General features: G+C 35.2%; 2 long non-coding RNA genes across 3 annotated transcripts; both read right to left on the bottom strand.

The window, feature by feature from the left end:
* Positions 1–37: 37 nt before the first annotated feature.
* LOC124436372 lies at positions 38–6,120 on the bottom strand. Its single transcript, XR_006945339.1, has 2 exons — positions 5,925–6,120; positions 38–493 (listed from the first exon to the last, which is right to left on the bottom strand). It is a non-coding gene; the product is annotated as an uncharacterized LOC124436372 (long non-coding RNA).
* A 6,387-nt stretch (positions 6,121–12,507) lies between these two features.
* On the bottom strand, positions 12,508–14,710 carry LOC124436371. 2 transcript variants are annotated; one of them, XR_006945338.1, is made up of 4 exons: positions 14,582–14,710; positions 13,959–14,134; positions 13,742–13,878; positions 12,508–12,978 (listed from the first exon to the last, which is right to left on the bottom strand). It is a non-coding gene; the product is annotated as an uncharacterized LOC124436371 (long non-coding RNA). The 2 variants fall into 2 exon arrangements; XR_006945337.1 differs by having other exon boundaries at positions 13,991–14,134.
* Between the last annotated feature and the right edge of the window lie 2,670 nt (positions 14,711–17,380).

Genomic DNA, 17,380 nt, shown 5'->3' with positions numbered 1-17,380 from the left:
TCAAAGGAGTATGGAAAATTTCCAGATTACAGTGACATAGAAAGTAGGTTATATAGTATTCTAGATATTTCTCTCCGATCACAACAACTTACGTACACAGTAACACAGAAAAGTGTTTTATTTCTACTGTTATAACTACCTACGTGCGTATATGGCTGTAGTCAATGAAGGATCTTGTGTGCGAAACACAATAAGTTCTTTGAATTTGGCTACGTCTTCTTACTTAAGATGAGAAAAGATAGAATTAAGACTGAATGTATTTCCGTAGCTACCTAAATATTGCATCTTTGGCAAGCAATAAATTAAGCACATTTTAGTATTTTTAGTATAGCTTGAGTACTCAATAAACATTGTTATGCGATGATTGGGTATTTTTTCTCATTAGACGATGATGACAGTGATGAATCCGTAATTCAACACAGAGCCCCTCAGTTACCTCCTGCACCACGTTACACATCTTTTTGTATGAACAATAAGCATTTATTGGACTCTTCTGAAAGTAATATGATAAAAGCCGTCAATGAAATCTTATCTACAAATTCTAGAAGTAAGTACTGTAGTTTCAATGCAATAGGCCGTTGCTTTATTCAAAGGAGTGCAGTTTTTCACATATTGCTACGTTGCATTTAAATCTAATGAGTGATTTTGCTTTTTAGATTTGCCGGTGTACAGCGAGCTAATCTCCCTTGCAGAAAAAGGTATAAGTGCAATTATAATCCTTGTACAAGTGGACAATTTTTTGACAGAGACATGCATGTAAAAAATCTCTCACCAAACTGGAAACATTAATTGATAAGCAAGAAGCGCTGTCAATATTGCGTGCTCTGTTAAGCGCTACAAAAGGTATAGACAAGAACAAAATTTTGGAAGATGTTGTACCTAATCTTTTAGATTCGGTTGAAGAATTTGAGGACCATTTGTTACCATTTTTTTACCATTAAAAAAGACCTTTATTTTACCATTTGTGTTTGAAGCTTGAAAACATGCATGTCAAAGTCTGAAACGTAATTTTACTGACGGTTTTCGTGACGTTAGGGGTCAGATTATCTGATTAAACTATATGAATATAGCATCGTGTTTTTCGTGAGAGCATTGTCGTGTTCTGATTAATTCAAATACTTTACAATACTTCTAACGGCTCTTAGGAGTGTGTCGTTTTATTTGGGCTGAAAAATTTTAACGAAGAAACTGATCTTTTTGGATGGTTTTGTTTTGCAACTTGAGATCAAAATGGTTTTTTTTATATATATGTCTAAATTTAACTTTTCTATATAATTTATCTTTTACTCTCTTTACTAGCTGCAGTTTTTGGTAGCACTGTGCGCAAACACCTGATCAAACAGTGTTAGAAGAATTATGACAAAGCTAGGAAGAAATAATCTATGGTTCCAATTCAGTTTAAAAGGCAGAAAGTCAAAGCGACCATTTCAGCACCTTGCCCTCTGCAAAGTTATAACAAGTAAGAACAATTAGACGATAATGATAGCTGCAACAGTACTATGTTTTGTCTCTTTTTTCTCGTTCATGAATCGGAAAAACAGCCATTTATGTTGCTCCTTGTCATAAGGAATATTGTTGCAAGTTTTAAAAGCTAATACATCAAACTGTTTTGCATATGTCACTATAATGAATGTTATTTATCATTCAGCTTACGAAAATGATTTAGTGTTTTATCTATGCAATTTATTTAGACTATGTCTTTTCTTTTTCGTTTCACTTGTTAGAAGCCTGCCTCAGAGATCATCAACGATGCAGCGAGGCCAACTTTGAAGAGCAAATTGCCGAATTTTTAAAATATACTCAACGCAAGCAAGGTGGTTCCAGATTTAAGGTAACATGTCATTATCATCATAGATTGCTGGGTAAAGTATATAGATGCCAATTTTTCTTTGTTTCATTTTCTCAACTTAGACAGGGAGAACCAATTTATTTTACTCCGTAATCTCATAGTTAGCATATATGTTTTTTCTTGTCTGTGTAAGTTGAAAAAAATACACAATAACATTATTGGCATGTGCACTTAAAGTAAGTGAGCATGTGTCTTTCATTGCCTTTCAATTATAAGTAAAGCAAAATGGAATGGACACATATACATAATGCGTACCTTTAAAAACGTTCATTTTAGTGCAGGTATTAGATATGTGCAAGTTTTAAAATTTTAACTCAAACTTCATGATTAGATTTATTATATACAATTTGCTTTGCGTGATATTAAACAATTATTGAATGAAATAGTATATGAATTAAGATTTATGAAGGCCAAGGCTTGTTCAATCAACCAACGCTGAGGCAGAAAGAACACATTGATGCCTTGATAATTTTTTATATTACGTGAAAACCCAATTCAATAATTGTTTTATTCTTTCTATAAACAAGCAAGTGCTGGTTAAATGTGAAAAAGGTGCCGCAACGATTAAAGTTTTGTTCACTTGTTTTGTTTTTCTTGCGTATGAGATGACGTTGTAACGCGAGATAATTTATTATATCCGACATACGTACGTAGTGGCATTTATATAAGTGGATTTATTCGATTGCTTTTAAGTGAATAAACCTAAAAAATGCTTTGATCTATATGTTTATATAAATTAAATGAAGAAGATATACATACAGCAGACGATTCAGTTTTCCATTTAAATGGCATCTTTTAGAGACAAATATGGCAATGTTGTTGTAGTTGGTAAGACATATAAAAATGATATATAGACTACCATTTTCTAATAATCATATATGTTATTTTCTTGCAGGTCCGAAAATGCAACTTATTGGAATCGGCTTAATTAGCATTTTTGTAAATATGTATATTAAAACAGCAAAATCGATGAGTTAAAAGTTGATTATATGGAAATAAAACTTTAGTTCAAATCGATGAGTTAAAAGTTGATTATATGGAAATAAAACTTTAGTTCATATCATTGGAAAGGCTGTTTTATGATTTCACAAATAATGCATCATTAATTGTATGTTAAATGAACGTCGGATAAACGTCAGGTAAACGTTGTATGAACCTCGGATAACGGTGTAGGAACGTTGTATAAACGTCGGGTTTTGGTTGAAAATACGTTACATCCCAACGTTCATCCTAACGTCGCCCCCACGTTCCTACGAGTTCACCAAAAAACGTTCACTCAACGTTGGTCCCCGACGTTGAGTTAACGTTCAACGAACGTTGGTACAACGTTGAGACAACGTGATTTTGCTAGCTGGGAATGGTTTTTTGTATGTCGTTTGTATGTTGTAACGGTGATGAAAAGGAGAATTTCATCTGTTAGTGCGAGAGCTTAGTATTCACGACATATAATATACTTCCATGAGTATCGTTTTTTTCGTATTTTGTCCAAGAACTTGCTTTCTAAAACTTGAGTTTCTGTAAAGTATATTTGTAAGATGATATGGAAATTCCATCATTTCCCAAGCAAAAAACTCCTTTACGTCCACCATTTTAAAAACTGAGTACGGCAGACAAACGTGCATGCAAAAATCAAAAACCGCTAAAAAATCTGATTGGCTAGCGAATTATTTTGGATGCGAAAAATTAAAAATTATAAGAACTCAAATTTTCGTCGAGGCGTGATGACGGCTTTGCCGTTTACGTTGCGGTTAGCAGTTCAGGTTTTAAGGCAGGAGGCCCTTTTTGTTGTAGATAAAGTACTGCATGCATTTTAGTGTATTTCTATTACAACAAAGTGACTTTTGTGAAGCATAGTAATTATTTTAAGTGAGTATAAATCATGAATATGCCTATTAAGCTATCAACAGAGTGTTAATAAAATAGGAAATACAGCTCCTGACAATGCAAATCTTAAATAACAAATGCAAAACTACGTATTAAATTCTACTTTTTCAAAGAAACAAACCTCAATGGCAAACGGATAATTTAGAATTGCCGTTTGCCGTAAACGCTAAACTAAAACTCTCTATTTGCGCTTTGCAAACAACAATAAGAAAAATACAAGTATCATTTGAATATAATGCTTAATTTGACTCAAGTTACAAGAAATCAAAATTGAGTATAATTGAGAGAAGTACAAGTCTTAAGGCCTGAAAGAATGAGACCGCAAACTATACAAGATAATGGAGAACGTTTAGTAAGAGATACGGAGATGATACGGAGTTTAATCAGATAGTTTGTTTACTTAGAACTCAAAGACTTGTTCTATTATGCGTATGCTATCTTTTTTGTTATAATAAACATCCACACGAACTTTTAAAAAATTTATCGATGGAAAAAAGTTGATCTAATTCGTGAATGAATTGGTCGTACAAATTTGGTACTTTAGCAAACGTATTGCAGAACCCAATAAAGTACGAAAACGTAATCCGTTGTCCGTAATCTTAACTCTATCAGTTCAAATATTCCGTATCGTGAAATACCAACGTTTGGAACTCCGTCTTGTAAAAATCGTGCACAGCCACTGTAAATATCTTATCGAAATGTTAAAAACAATTGTCAAAATACAGTCCCCTCATTCGAGTGAAGTTTCAGAACAGTGAACCAGGCCTTCGTACAGATTGTGTGAAATTAAATATTAGTAAATGAATTTTGAGGAGTCTCATGCAAATTTTCCCACGAGTCTCATCAATGTTTCTCTCGGAAAACAAAACTCACTATTTCACTCGGGAGCATACATTAAATCAAAGTGCTCATTCCGAAGTATTGCCCCTTGCGAAGAAAGCAATGAATCGGAATCAGAAACAGAATATAATGTTGTGTCAGATAATTCTGACAAAAACCTTATACCAGGATACTGTATAGAAAACTCGGAAGGCAATGAATCTTGAGCAATAATGATTCGGATTTTGACTCCAACATATGGATGGTCGGAAAGACACTAATTCCAATCTCATCTTTTTTAATCCCTGGAAAATTAGCGTTCTTTTGATTCTTAAAACTACTGAGCTGACGCCCCAAATCCTTTGGTTTTAAGTGAGCTGAACAAAGGGTTGAAGCACTGAAAAGGCTCAAATATGCGCTTTGGTTTAAAACCCATATATTTCGTCTTCGCTTAGCCTCGGGCTTTTTAAAATTACAGGGCATACTGTAAAGACTCATACGAAAGCTAAAGCTTGATTTATTCGTACAAATGGCTGCAATGCAACTATTTACCATTTTCTGCAAAGGCAAGGCTTTTAGACGCTTATAGACTTTAGCTATGCTTCAGCAGTAGTGACTTGATAGCTATTGAATATAGTCAATACACAACCCGTGTAACACGGAGTACCTTGGATGACGTCGGAAATTTAGCTAGTTTCAGCCTCCTCATTATTACGGTTCACATGGTTCACAAAAATATACAATTTTAGGGAATTTAACGCTTTACAAAAAGAAACGATTTGACCAAATTCAAATTTTTTTCTCAAAGAGGCTTAAAATCATAGACAGATGTTATATTGCTAAAAAATGTTTGGTGGAAGAGTCACTTTAAGTGTACATTGCGCTCGCCCATTTTTTTGATGACTGAATGCTGTTGAAATCACAAACAGCGTTGAAAACTGATCTCTACCTGCGTCCGCATTACTCTCACATAACGCCGTGATTTCCCTATCTAATAACCCATCGAATAACAATAAAACTTCGATTTAACGATAAATATGATGCAATTTTTATATTATTAAAAAAGGAAATTGAATGTGTACAAATGCATCAATGAAAAACGAGTATTTGCGGTGATGAAATCTGTGGAAGTATTTAGGCACTGATATTATTATGAATAAATTCTCTGATGATGGCTTTGGAATTTTGGCATTGTCTCATCAAAGACAACTTTATATCACAATTATGGCTAAAATTATCTTTTGCTAGTTTCTTTAAACATTACGTTTGTCTGAATCTTTTCGTGTTGCATGATCTTTAGTATGGCTGTAAGATTCTATGTTTATAATGACGCACATATTATATCCAGACAATAAAGAACAATTTAACGAACCTTTGCTTATTTCTTTTCTTTTTTTAAGCGATGGATATCCGCGGCATCAAAACATTTACCAATCACTGGCTTCTTTTCTTCTTTACTTTGTAACAGAAAGGAAAATCACTACGATGAAAAAAACGTGAGGCGTCAAAGCCAAAAAATTGGTCTCGCTCTTTCTTTTGTCTGTGAAACAAAATACGTGAAACATGATCTCTGAAACATGATAGTGGCTTTGTAATTTTGGCCATCAAAACTAATATTGTCGAAACTGGTGCATTTTCTCACCATATATTCATAATAAATAGCTTTTTTTGGTTAATTCACAGTAGAAGATTCCATTCGAGCATTTTAGAAACATTAATTTGATCAAGACGTTTATCATTTCGTGAAAAGCAGTACTCAGTATATAAAATAATTAAATTTATTTTTGAGCGGAAGTTGTATGGTTTAATAATGAACGACTTGTTGTGATCTGTATATTATTCATCACTTATGACATCATAGGTCAGAATTTCAGGTTTAAATGCAAAGAATGGATAAATGCTCCTTTATTGTAAGTGGCTTTAAGAAACTATATTACAGCAATATGAAAAACAAGAAATTGATGAAGACGTTCATAATTTCATGAAAACCGTGCAGTATTCAGTACAAGCTTTTATCAACCTATATTCGTACGGAAGTTGTATGGTTTCAGCACAAAATAAGTTTACCTATTGTGTGGTTTCAACTTTATAATGTGATCTGCATATTATTATAGTCATCAATCATAACATCATAAATCAGTAATGTTTGGAAGCCAACCAAAAAAGAATAATTGCTCCCATTGAGAATGCGTGAGTCAAATTGTAAACTTCATACTCTCATAGCTAATTTTGCTTTGAATTTTTTTGGCAGCTTGAATGAACAAATAAAAATACCCATTTATAAGTGCCCAACGATTATGAATTAAATACGAAGGTATAACCTACGGTATTACTACACACAAATGACGATTCCCGACCCACAATGTAGCACGTATATATCTCTTTGCGGAACATCCTTAAGATCTTGTTCTCAAAGTTCTAAAATTAAACGAGACTTTTCTGTAAGTTGAATTTTGATTGGGATCCTACAAGTCATCAGTCGGGAACATTGAACTAAAATACATGGAACGCTACCTAAAGCAAATAATTGAAGCCAAATCTTACACCCAGACACGCGTGTGTAGTGTTTCAAGATTCTGAAAATTGATTGACTACACAGGCATATCTGAGTGTAATCTAGCGTGTCTGGGTATAAAAACTTGTTTAAAGAATTTATTAAACATTTCTATTACAGGTAGCGTTCCCTGTATTTTATTAGTTCAATGGTTGAGAACGACGGAATCACATGAGAAGCGCGCACGTACTTAACTGATCAGTTTTTCACGTGAACAGTTTCAAGTAAAGAAGAACGGAGAGTGTGAAGAAGGGTGTGAATAATATATATGGGCATGTGACTTCTTCGTTCCCGACTGATGACTAGTAGAATTCCAATCAAAAACTGCAACTTGCAGGTAAGTCGTGTTTAATTTTAGAATTCTACTAGATCATCAGTCAAGTCACTACGGAGTCAAAAGACATTTCAAAGTTCTGTTGCTGTTTACTATGTGCGTATAAATCAAATTGAACAATAAAAATATAAATCTTTTTTTGCAAAATTTAACAGTCTATATCATTTACCAGTGCTATTCAGGATAACTGAACTGAAATCACCACCAACTTGTGTTTCTCATAAAACTTCGCGAATGTACCAGACTTGGACAATCCTGCTGATTGCATGATGTTAGATAAATTTAAGTCTGCTGCACAATAAGTTGAAACAGAACAATTGCTGTGGCAAGAAAATTCTTCTGTGTCAATTCTGGATAGTTAGAGAGTAGCTTTTACCCCACGAGCAACAGTATCTTTGGTTACTACCCTATATGGTTTGTTAAAACTTATAAGCAGTTGGGTTTTTTCTTTCCACAAAATAGTTGTGCATTTAACTTATTCTTGAAGATAACTTATGACGCAAAGTCTCTTGTCATCCGGGTAAGGTCGTAGGTGCAGAGGGGCTTGGTGTTTCCCTGCCTTAGTTTGCTTAAGTACATGATTGATGGTAATAACACATCCATCATAAGTTGACTGATTAAAATTCGCATAAATTCGGTGGATGGTTTGACATCACTTTCCCGTCAATAAATAAGTAATGTGGCTAAGTTCATTGTGAGGTTTTTAAGTTTAATTTGGTCGACGGAATGAAATTCAATGTTAAGATCAATGTTAAGTAATTTAGAACTTTCTTCACATCCCATTTTTTAGAGTATTTTGGTGAACAAAATTTAAGTTCAAATACTCCCTTTAGAAATCTGCACACCAAAGGATCTTTACCGAATGAGATTCCAGCGTTTGGAATGATCACCAAAGATAATGTTAACAGCACTGTACCCCAGCCATAAATGAATAAGTTCGTTAAGAAATTTAATGGCTTTTGCCGTACATGACTCATAAGGTGGAAGTTTTTGCTGATGAAAAAATTCTTCGCAACGAAACAAATATGACTTATGTTGTTTTGTTGTAAATTTACGCCATGATGTCAAGGGAATTTCTTTCGCTGCATTTGACAGATTTTGGTTTGTTAGATTTTCCCGGATAAAATGGGGATCATAAGTGATTTTCTTGTAAAGTCGACGAATCTCCTCCGGATGACTGGGGAGTTTTAATAGTGTCATCGATGTCTTTAGGTGTATTGGTGGCATTTCCATCATTGCTAGAGCTTTTGGGTACCACGCTTGCGTTAACCAATTTGGAAGAACACGCGTACACACCTCTCGCTTTTTTTTCTTTTATTTTCTTCGGTACGTTTCCTATAATACTGAAGAGTGGAAAAGCATAGAACATATGTTGAGATCAGAGTAGACTAAATTCGGCCACTGACGTTGCATGAGGGTGGGGGCGTAGGGAAGTAAATTGATAGAGTCTGTCTTTACAATAAAACTTCAAGTATTTAAGGTATGGAATAAGATGCATTTATGAGATCGTCGCTCACCACAAAACAATTTTTGTCAACTAGCTTGATTATGCACTCGAGGAATCTATTCTAAAATGAAGATATGATAAACACTGATTAAATTTTGTAAGATTTAGTATAATTCTGAATGTGCCGTCATTTTTTAGTCTAGTATATTTAAAAGAATCTCGTTTGGTTATTTTGACGTTTTTTTGATTATGCTTTTGGTATGCCATTGGTCTATTTCAGAATGTATAGTGTTTGCACGTGACGTCACAGCTTTTCTGTCCGCCATTGTGGTGGAGTTAAGAGCTAACATGGCCGCTGTAGTATTGCCTAGGTACATTTTTTAACTGGTTTTCTTCAGACATTTTTCGTGGTGAGGATTGAGAACCTCCTTGTGGTGACCATTGAGCACTAGCATGTTTTGTGAGAAAAGTATTGATAAGTTTTCTTCCTTATTTATCGCATGAATTTCTTACTCTGTCCGTGTCGTTTGACTTCGTTCATCCACGACGTGCTTCATCAAACTTAATATTTTTTAAAGCATCACGGACTTAAAAAACGTAAAATTCTAAAGCATTGAAATTTGGGCACTTTATAAACCTCGATTCTATTAGCGTCTACAGCAGAGATCCCACGAAATACTACGCATGCGCACATTAATCATTCTCTACCTTGCTCACCGCCATTACATATGGCGTTTTTGGTTATATACGAATAGTCCATAAAATAATTTGCTATCCTGCTGATAGAACGACAAAAAAGTTTTAGCAAACAATACAGGACAAAACACCTACATAACCACTGAGTTTGCGCGGCAAACTCTTTTTCTGTGGTTAGATAACTTATTCAACAACAAATGGCACAAGTTAGTGAAGCTATTGAGCAAGCAGACGACTTGACGCTCTTGCATAACCATCCCAATCCGACGCTGTCAGGCTTATTAGGAGACGTGAATGTAGACGATGAACCGGAGCAGAAACGGTTTTGTCTACAAGGGAAAATGAGCAAGTCTGGTGGGGCAGGGTACAAACACCCTGCTAAAGCCAAGAAGAGCAATCTCCTGCTGAAGCCAAGAAGGAAATGACAGGAGAACTGCTCTGGATGCATGACCTTAACAGGAAAGTCGATCAACTTACTGTCTTGATGAGTACTTTTGCTCCTGTAGTAAAAGAGCTCAAGCAGGCTTATGTTGCTGACCGGCAAATGAACGATGGTGATGATATGCCTGAAGGTGTAACTGATGACGAACACTCAACCAACAGGGCTGCTGCTGTAGTTGCAGCTAGAGATACAGCTTTAGCAAACCAAAGCGATGTTTTGGTAGATGAGCTGATTCACGAAATGATTGAGAATGATCTAACAGACCAACCATTGCCAACTAAAATTTCTAATATCCTACCTGCACTTTGTCCACTGGAAAATTTCTACTATCCTACATGCATTTTGCCGATCGTCAATTTACAAAATTTCTAGAGAAAGGTATCATTGTTACAAGCATGCATGGACAGGGCGAGTTTATCTCCAATATCTTTCTTAGAGCAAAGAAAGATGGATCTTTTAAAATGATATTAAACCTAAAAGAGCTCAACACATTTAAAACATATCACCACTAAAAAATGGAATCTATCCATACTTGTACTCAGCTCATGCGACCTGGGTACTACATGGCATCCGTTCACCTTAGAGATGCCTCTTACTCAATACCAACACACATGGAGCATCAAAAATACTTAAAATTTATGTGGAAAGGTAGTCTGTACCAATTCACATGCTTTGCTCAAGGATTATCTTCCGCTCCATGTTTATTTACAAAGATACTCTAGCCTGTATATTCTAAGCTGAGGGAGCTTGGGAACATTTCTAGCTGCAACATTGATGATTCTTTTTTAATGGGCTACTCCTATTCAGAATGCAAGCAAAACGTACGTTAGACTCTACAATTGTTTCAAAAGTTAGGATTCCTACCCCGTAATGTTTAATCTGATACGGAACCCACACAGATTTTACAACATTTAGGGTTTGTGTTAAATTCAATAGATATGACTATCTCTATATCCATAGAGAAACACAACAAATTATGCGAGGTTGCCAGGGGGGTGCTAAAATCTGACTCTCCTAGCATACGGGCAGTGGCCAAGTTACTGGTATGATGGTAGCTTGTTTTCCTGGCGTTGAATATTGCCCACTGTTTTATCGTGATCTTGATAGGGACAAAACAACAGCTCTTAAGTCTAACAGGGGTTACTTTGATGTGAAATTGAAACTCTCCCCTTCGGCGCTGGAGGACCTATCTTGGTGGATTAATAATGCATATGAGTCAGAAAAATATCTGAATCATGGCAAGATTGACCACGTATTTTATACGGACGCCTTTACCAAGGGATGAGGCGCAAGTACTAACAAACAAATTAAAATCATTCATGTTACCCTGAGAAAATTTTTTCACAAGTTTTAACTATTCTGTACGATTTTTTGTAACTTTACTATTATACTTGTACTATTAACACATGCTTAACAATAGATGAAAATGCTGGTGAAGGCACAAACTCATCAATTACAGCGTAAAAAAATGACTGACAGACTCTAAGCCCTTACAAAAAAAACTATAGTTTTTAGCTAAAAACTATAGTTTTTTTGGAGAAAACTACATTTTTTATAAGAAAACTATAGCGTTTAGGAGAAAACCATAGTTTATAAGAGGAATAAACTATTGTGTTTAGGAGAAAACTGTAGTTTATCAAGGAAAAGTAAAGTTTATCTGGGAAAACTATAGTGTTTAGAAGACAACTATAGTTATTATAAGAAAACTGTGGCGTTTTTGAGACAACTACAGTTTATAGAAGGAACAACTACTGTGTATACTAGAAAACTATAGTTTATGTGGGAAACTAAAGCGTTTAGGAAACAATTATAGTTTTTATAACAAACTATGGTGTTTAAGAGACAACTATTGTTTATATGTGTAAAGGAGAAAAATATAGTTCATTTGAAACAAACAGTGAGAAAACTTTGTGTTTATATGAAAAAACTACACTGTCGTGTTTAAAGGAAAACTCTAGTTTTCAAACAGTATTAATACAGTTTGTTCACAAAATTAAAGTTTTTGAAAAATACAGTGGACATTTTTTGCATTTGCAAGAAAGTTATAATTATTGTGATAAAGCTATCGTATTTAGAAAAAAGAGAGAGATTTCAACGAAATTAATACAGTTTGTTTACAAAGACACATAGCTAATATAAAAAAATTACGGTTACATGGTTGGCATTAAACTGTAATCAAATGTTCTCATTTTGTTAAAAATGTGTTTTAAACACCATTGCCAAGGTTTGTTCACGCAAAACAACATGTTGCAACAACACTATAGTATAAAGATTCTTTTATATGTATCTTTATTATATAATATAAGGCGTTGTATTATGGGAATGCATTATATTTGGATAGGAAAATTGCAAGAAATATGCTATTAACATGGCTTATCTTATACTTACAAAGCTTACGTGCTGTTTACGGGACAATAGACCTTGTGCACTATTAATAAATATAACCGACAGACAGGAATATGACTACTCCATTTCAACAGAATTAGGCAAACTAATCAGATAAATTTATTTTTTATGGACAACTTTGATACATTTGGAGACGATTTCATTTAAGTTCAATATAACTACCTCTGGTGACTCTATAATCTCTGATATAAAATCAGACGTAATGTTTTAATTAATGTTCAATGTACATTTGATTTCTTACAACGTTGAAAAGGGTGTATGCAATTACGTTCAATTTAGGACAAACACATTCTTCGTGATGCTGTATGTGACAGTTGCATCTTTTCAAAGAAAACAATCCAGCTATTATATTAAAAAATGATTTACCTTGACGTGTTACTTTAACGTAGCAGTTTTTCCGCTTCATAGATCCTGACCAGAAACATACTGTGTTCCTTGGATCATATTCTTCAGAGTAGCATTGTTGCTCTCAAACAAAAATGTTGATACAGCCCATAGTGGTCCACACATCTCAGTACTCTTAGCCAGGTGAGACAGTTGGTGAACACTAAATGTACAATGGGAAACACCATACAGCTGTTCCATCTTCAAAATAAACAGATCAAGTCCAGCTTTAACTTTTGCCAAGTCATTTTTTGAAATAGAAGTGCCAAGCCAGTGCTACCACTATGTGTATGCACATTTCACCTACCAAAACTTTATTTTCCCCGTACCACCCCTTACGATGATTTTCCTTGTTTCCCCTACACAGCAGCATATTCCCATATTATATAACTACATTGGGTCAGACCATTGAATTTTTTAGTCTGTTTTGAAAAAATGCATACAAAAAAAGATTTATTGAAAACTAAGAACATCTAGACGAAAAAGTTAGTAATTTGGCGTAGGAAGTAATGACATGCAAGTGGCGCAAATGACACACTGAGTTTATGCTAAGTTGCTGATCTTCTATTGCCATATATGGTCAGAAATTGTGCCAAAAGAAAGATTCTGTTACAATCACTTGCTAAATGGTGACAACACAAGAAGAATAGAGTATTTTTGGCAAAAATGAGGCTCATTTTTAAACAATTTTCTTTTCTCCCTACAATCCCCCTACAATTGACAGTTTTCCTCATAGGTTTCCCCTACCACCTACAAACCACTAAATTCCCCTACTGTAGGGGATTTCCCTTATGAGTGGCAGCACTGTACCAAGCAGCTTGTGAAGACCCACACAAACAGGAAAAAATGGTTGAGGTACGATGCTGGAAGAACTCCTTGCATGTTTATAAGTGAGTAAAACAAAACAAACATTTTGTATTCATTACCTTTCCAGTGTTCGCGTGTAGTTAAAGATCTTGGAAGCCGTCGTACTTCTTTTGGAACAACGATGTTCTTGATTAAACTGTCATAAATTGTTTGTTTGAAAGGCTGTCCAATGTACCATGGGCTTTCGTGGTTACTGCTGTCAAACCAAAGAGATACAAGTTGACGTGCCACTCCAAGTAGAGCACAATGTAAAAAGTCAAGAACAAAAACATTAACCATGTCAAAGTGACTAATCTTTGAAAGCATACTTGGCCCTTTCACACCCATTATTGCAGTTTCCTTTTCCAAAGCTTCTAATGCCCACAATTCCATTTCATGATGGCTGCGTTGTTTTTGAGCCTCGTCAAATGGATAAACTCTCGTGCTCCCTCTACCACGCATTACTTGTATTCCTAAAACGCAAAACGCATCCAAATAATATGAATACAAAGCATAGCATAATCCTGCTTGCAAGTTGTTTATTAAAACACATAACTCATATGGCTTTAACTCTAGTTTTCAATCGACGACTGACGCAGAAGTGTCAGTCATTAGAGCCTGTGCACCTTGCACAATTTTATTCATTCTCGCAATGCAAAACGAGTTGAAAAGGGCAAGATTTGTATGAAAGTTCTAAAGGAAACAAGTTAAGCCGTATCTGTATTTGGAAAATTTCATAGAATAAATGTTACTTAAATAATTTTCCTCGAAAAATTCCTTGCCGTCTCAAATGACAAACATTTCTGGGTCTCGACAGAGAAGATTATGCGAGAAATGTCGTTGAGAGTAAACTCTCAGATTTGGTTAGAATCAAATGTCACAGTTTAAATCGCATATGATAAAAATAAAACACAGCATACCGGCATGGAGACACCAATCGCACCCACAAACGCCATTAAACTCCTTCGTATTTTTCACTTTTTAGATCTTGCGGGGGCATCAGCAGAGCAAATAGGGGCAAAAACCCATATACGATGACCATGGAATAAGAGTCCTAAGACAAATTGATACAGTTTTTTTTAGCATGGATTGAACTTATCAGAACCACGAAAATAAATCTTTTTGATTCATTTAGTAAAGGGGCGAATAACTTTCACTAGTTTGGTAAAAACGGCGCAACAAAAGTGAGCCTGTAGGGCTAAACTTACTGTAGACAAACTTACTGTGTCTTACCTTGCATCACGTTAGGCTAAAATATATAAATGTTAGAATGAACTTTACCTCAGGGAAAAAATAGTGGGAAGGGGGGGGGAAGGTGGGAAGTGGTCAATCAAGCTCCCTCTTTGGCGCTGTGTTTATTTGGTCTAATGATGAAGGCAAACTGTCACATAGTTTGTTTTGCTAGCCAATTAGGTAATCTCATGGCAAGATAGCTCATTTATACGATGAGAAGTTATATTTTTCATAACCATATCATTCTCAACACGTTACACAAAACACAATACTTTTTTAATTATATACCTTTGTTCTTAAACTTTTTTGTTTTAAACATGTCTCCTTAGCTCCCTATTTGCTTGCATCTCTTTTTGTTTGATGCACTAATTGTGTTTAAAACATCCATTCTGTCCACTTCTCCAAGCTCCACTAATACGACAGTATAAAAACAAAATGTTAGTATGATAAAAATTTTTAGATATGAGACAAATAGAAGAACCTTTAGCATAATAGTTTCTATCAGTATTTTTACCTTCCAGATTAATGCCACTGTCATCTGAATTTGTTGATTCAGCACCATATGTTGATTGTGTGTCAGGTCCGTCAGGTATTGTGCCACCACACTTAAAGGGTAAGTTTTGCGTGGTGTTTGCATTTACTATACGTGATGTGTTTGTTCTTGCATTTTCATTGTCGGATGTGGACGGTGTGTTTGAGTTGTATCTTCTGGTTCCAGATGTTTACGGTCTGCTGCGTTTACCAATTTCCATTTCAGACGTAAACGCTGTGTTTGAATCATTTATGCTGGTTTCGGTGGTGGACCCCAAGCTGTCTCTTGCGATATTTGTATCTAAGATGTTGAAGACTAAAAAAATAATGACTATTATTATTTGGCTTTTCAATGACAATCACACGTTTAGTCAATATACACTTTAGATTTCTTTTTAAATAGCATCTGTTCTCAAATAAATTTTAAGCTGATAATGATAATACTTTGAAACTAACATATCATGACTAAAGAGTAGCCAGTCTATTCCATTTGTAATCCTCTCGCACTTGCTTCCATCTGTATAAAACTAGTTGTTATAAATGCTAACCTTCCGAAAAAACAATTTAATTCTGACTTCCAAATGCAGATTGTTGTATAATTACGCAGTTTTGGAAGCAGCTTCTACTCCATTTGAGCCTCTGCTGAACTTTTCACCATTTGCATTTGGTATGAAATACTGGCCTCGCCCATTGACCACCCCAATGTCGAGAGACTTAATTTTTTGTCTCACTCTTTCTTCATTCGGAAACAGAACTCCGTGATCTTTTAGCAAGGCAAAAAACCATTTCAGTGCCACTGCTACTCCATTAAGTCTTACTCCACTTGAGCTTGATTTAAATGTCACTTTTGGATTTACCCAGTGAGTAACTAGAAATGAGAAATGTCACAATTACTTTATGAATTTGGTCTATGGGCTATGAATTTATTACATACGTTTTTGCAAGATATTTTGTGCTCTATTGACTTATATTATAAAGTCCACAATAATTAGCTGTTCTGTTTGAAGCATTGCATGAGACACTTGGTTGGTCTGGAATCGCTTAATCCACACTGGCAGGATTGTTTGTTTGAAAAAAGCGATGGCATTGCTTGGATAGAGATCATCAATACTTGCCAGCCGTATTACCTATGTTAAAATTGTGCAAGTGGTCATTGGCTATTAGTCAATTTTTAGTGTTATGTTGTTAATAAGGCAGTTACCTTCTCAGCATTTGCTACCAAAAGTGCACGATTTCTTAAACAGCGGTCGTCGATGTTCGGTGCTTCAATGTTAAATTGTTGACAGAGCTCATTAGTTCTCCTTATGCAGAGGTATTAGACAGATCTGCTAATTGCCACCATGGTCCCAAAATCACTAGACCCTCTTTCCATTATTGTATTGTTATGGAATTCTGCGTTGTGTTGATTCTCGATTCTGAGAGGACTTCTTGCTCCTTCTTGAAAGGGAATTAGGACAAGCCTTCCATGTACTCGAAAGCACGTGTAAAATTACATTAGTGCAATAAAAAGCAAACCTCTTCCATAAATACGGAAAAATTGTACCTGGGGTCATTGTTCAATCCCTTTAAAGTGTCCCAATTGACTGTGAACATCGGAATCGTTCGAGGAACTGGCTCGAAAACACATTTCCCGTCTTTGCCACTGTTGTAGAAAGAGACCGCAACAATTTCAATAACTGTGGGGCTCTTAACGTCGTCGAGCACGGGAGGCAAAGTTGATCTGCTGCATAGCCTAGGGATGAATCTTTCCCTTACTGCCGAAAAGAAGTTTGATCCATTTCCTACAAGACTTAGTGCGGCTTTTAAAGATTTTGTCTTTCCAAGTCTGTTTGTTCCACATACAAAGGGCAGGGGACAAAATCTCAGAATATCCACAATCATTTCATAATGAAAGCCTAATAACATTGCAGCTATTTTGAAAAAAAACTAATTAAATCAATGATCAAGTTTCGCCT

This window comes from Xenia sp. Carnegie-2017, unplaced genomic scaffold (genome assembly GCF_021976095.1).
Source record: "Xenia sp. Carnegie-2017 unplaced genomic scaffold, XeniaSp_v1 HiC_scaffold_16, whole genome shotgun sequence".
NCBI classification, from domain to species: domain Eukaryota; kingdom Metazoa; phylum Cnidaria; class Anthozoa; order Malacalcyonacea; family Xeniidae; genus Xenia; species Xenia sp. Carnegie-2017.
Note: the sequence above shows the minus strand (reverse complement) of the source record. Positions and strands in the feature narration are given on the sequence as shown.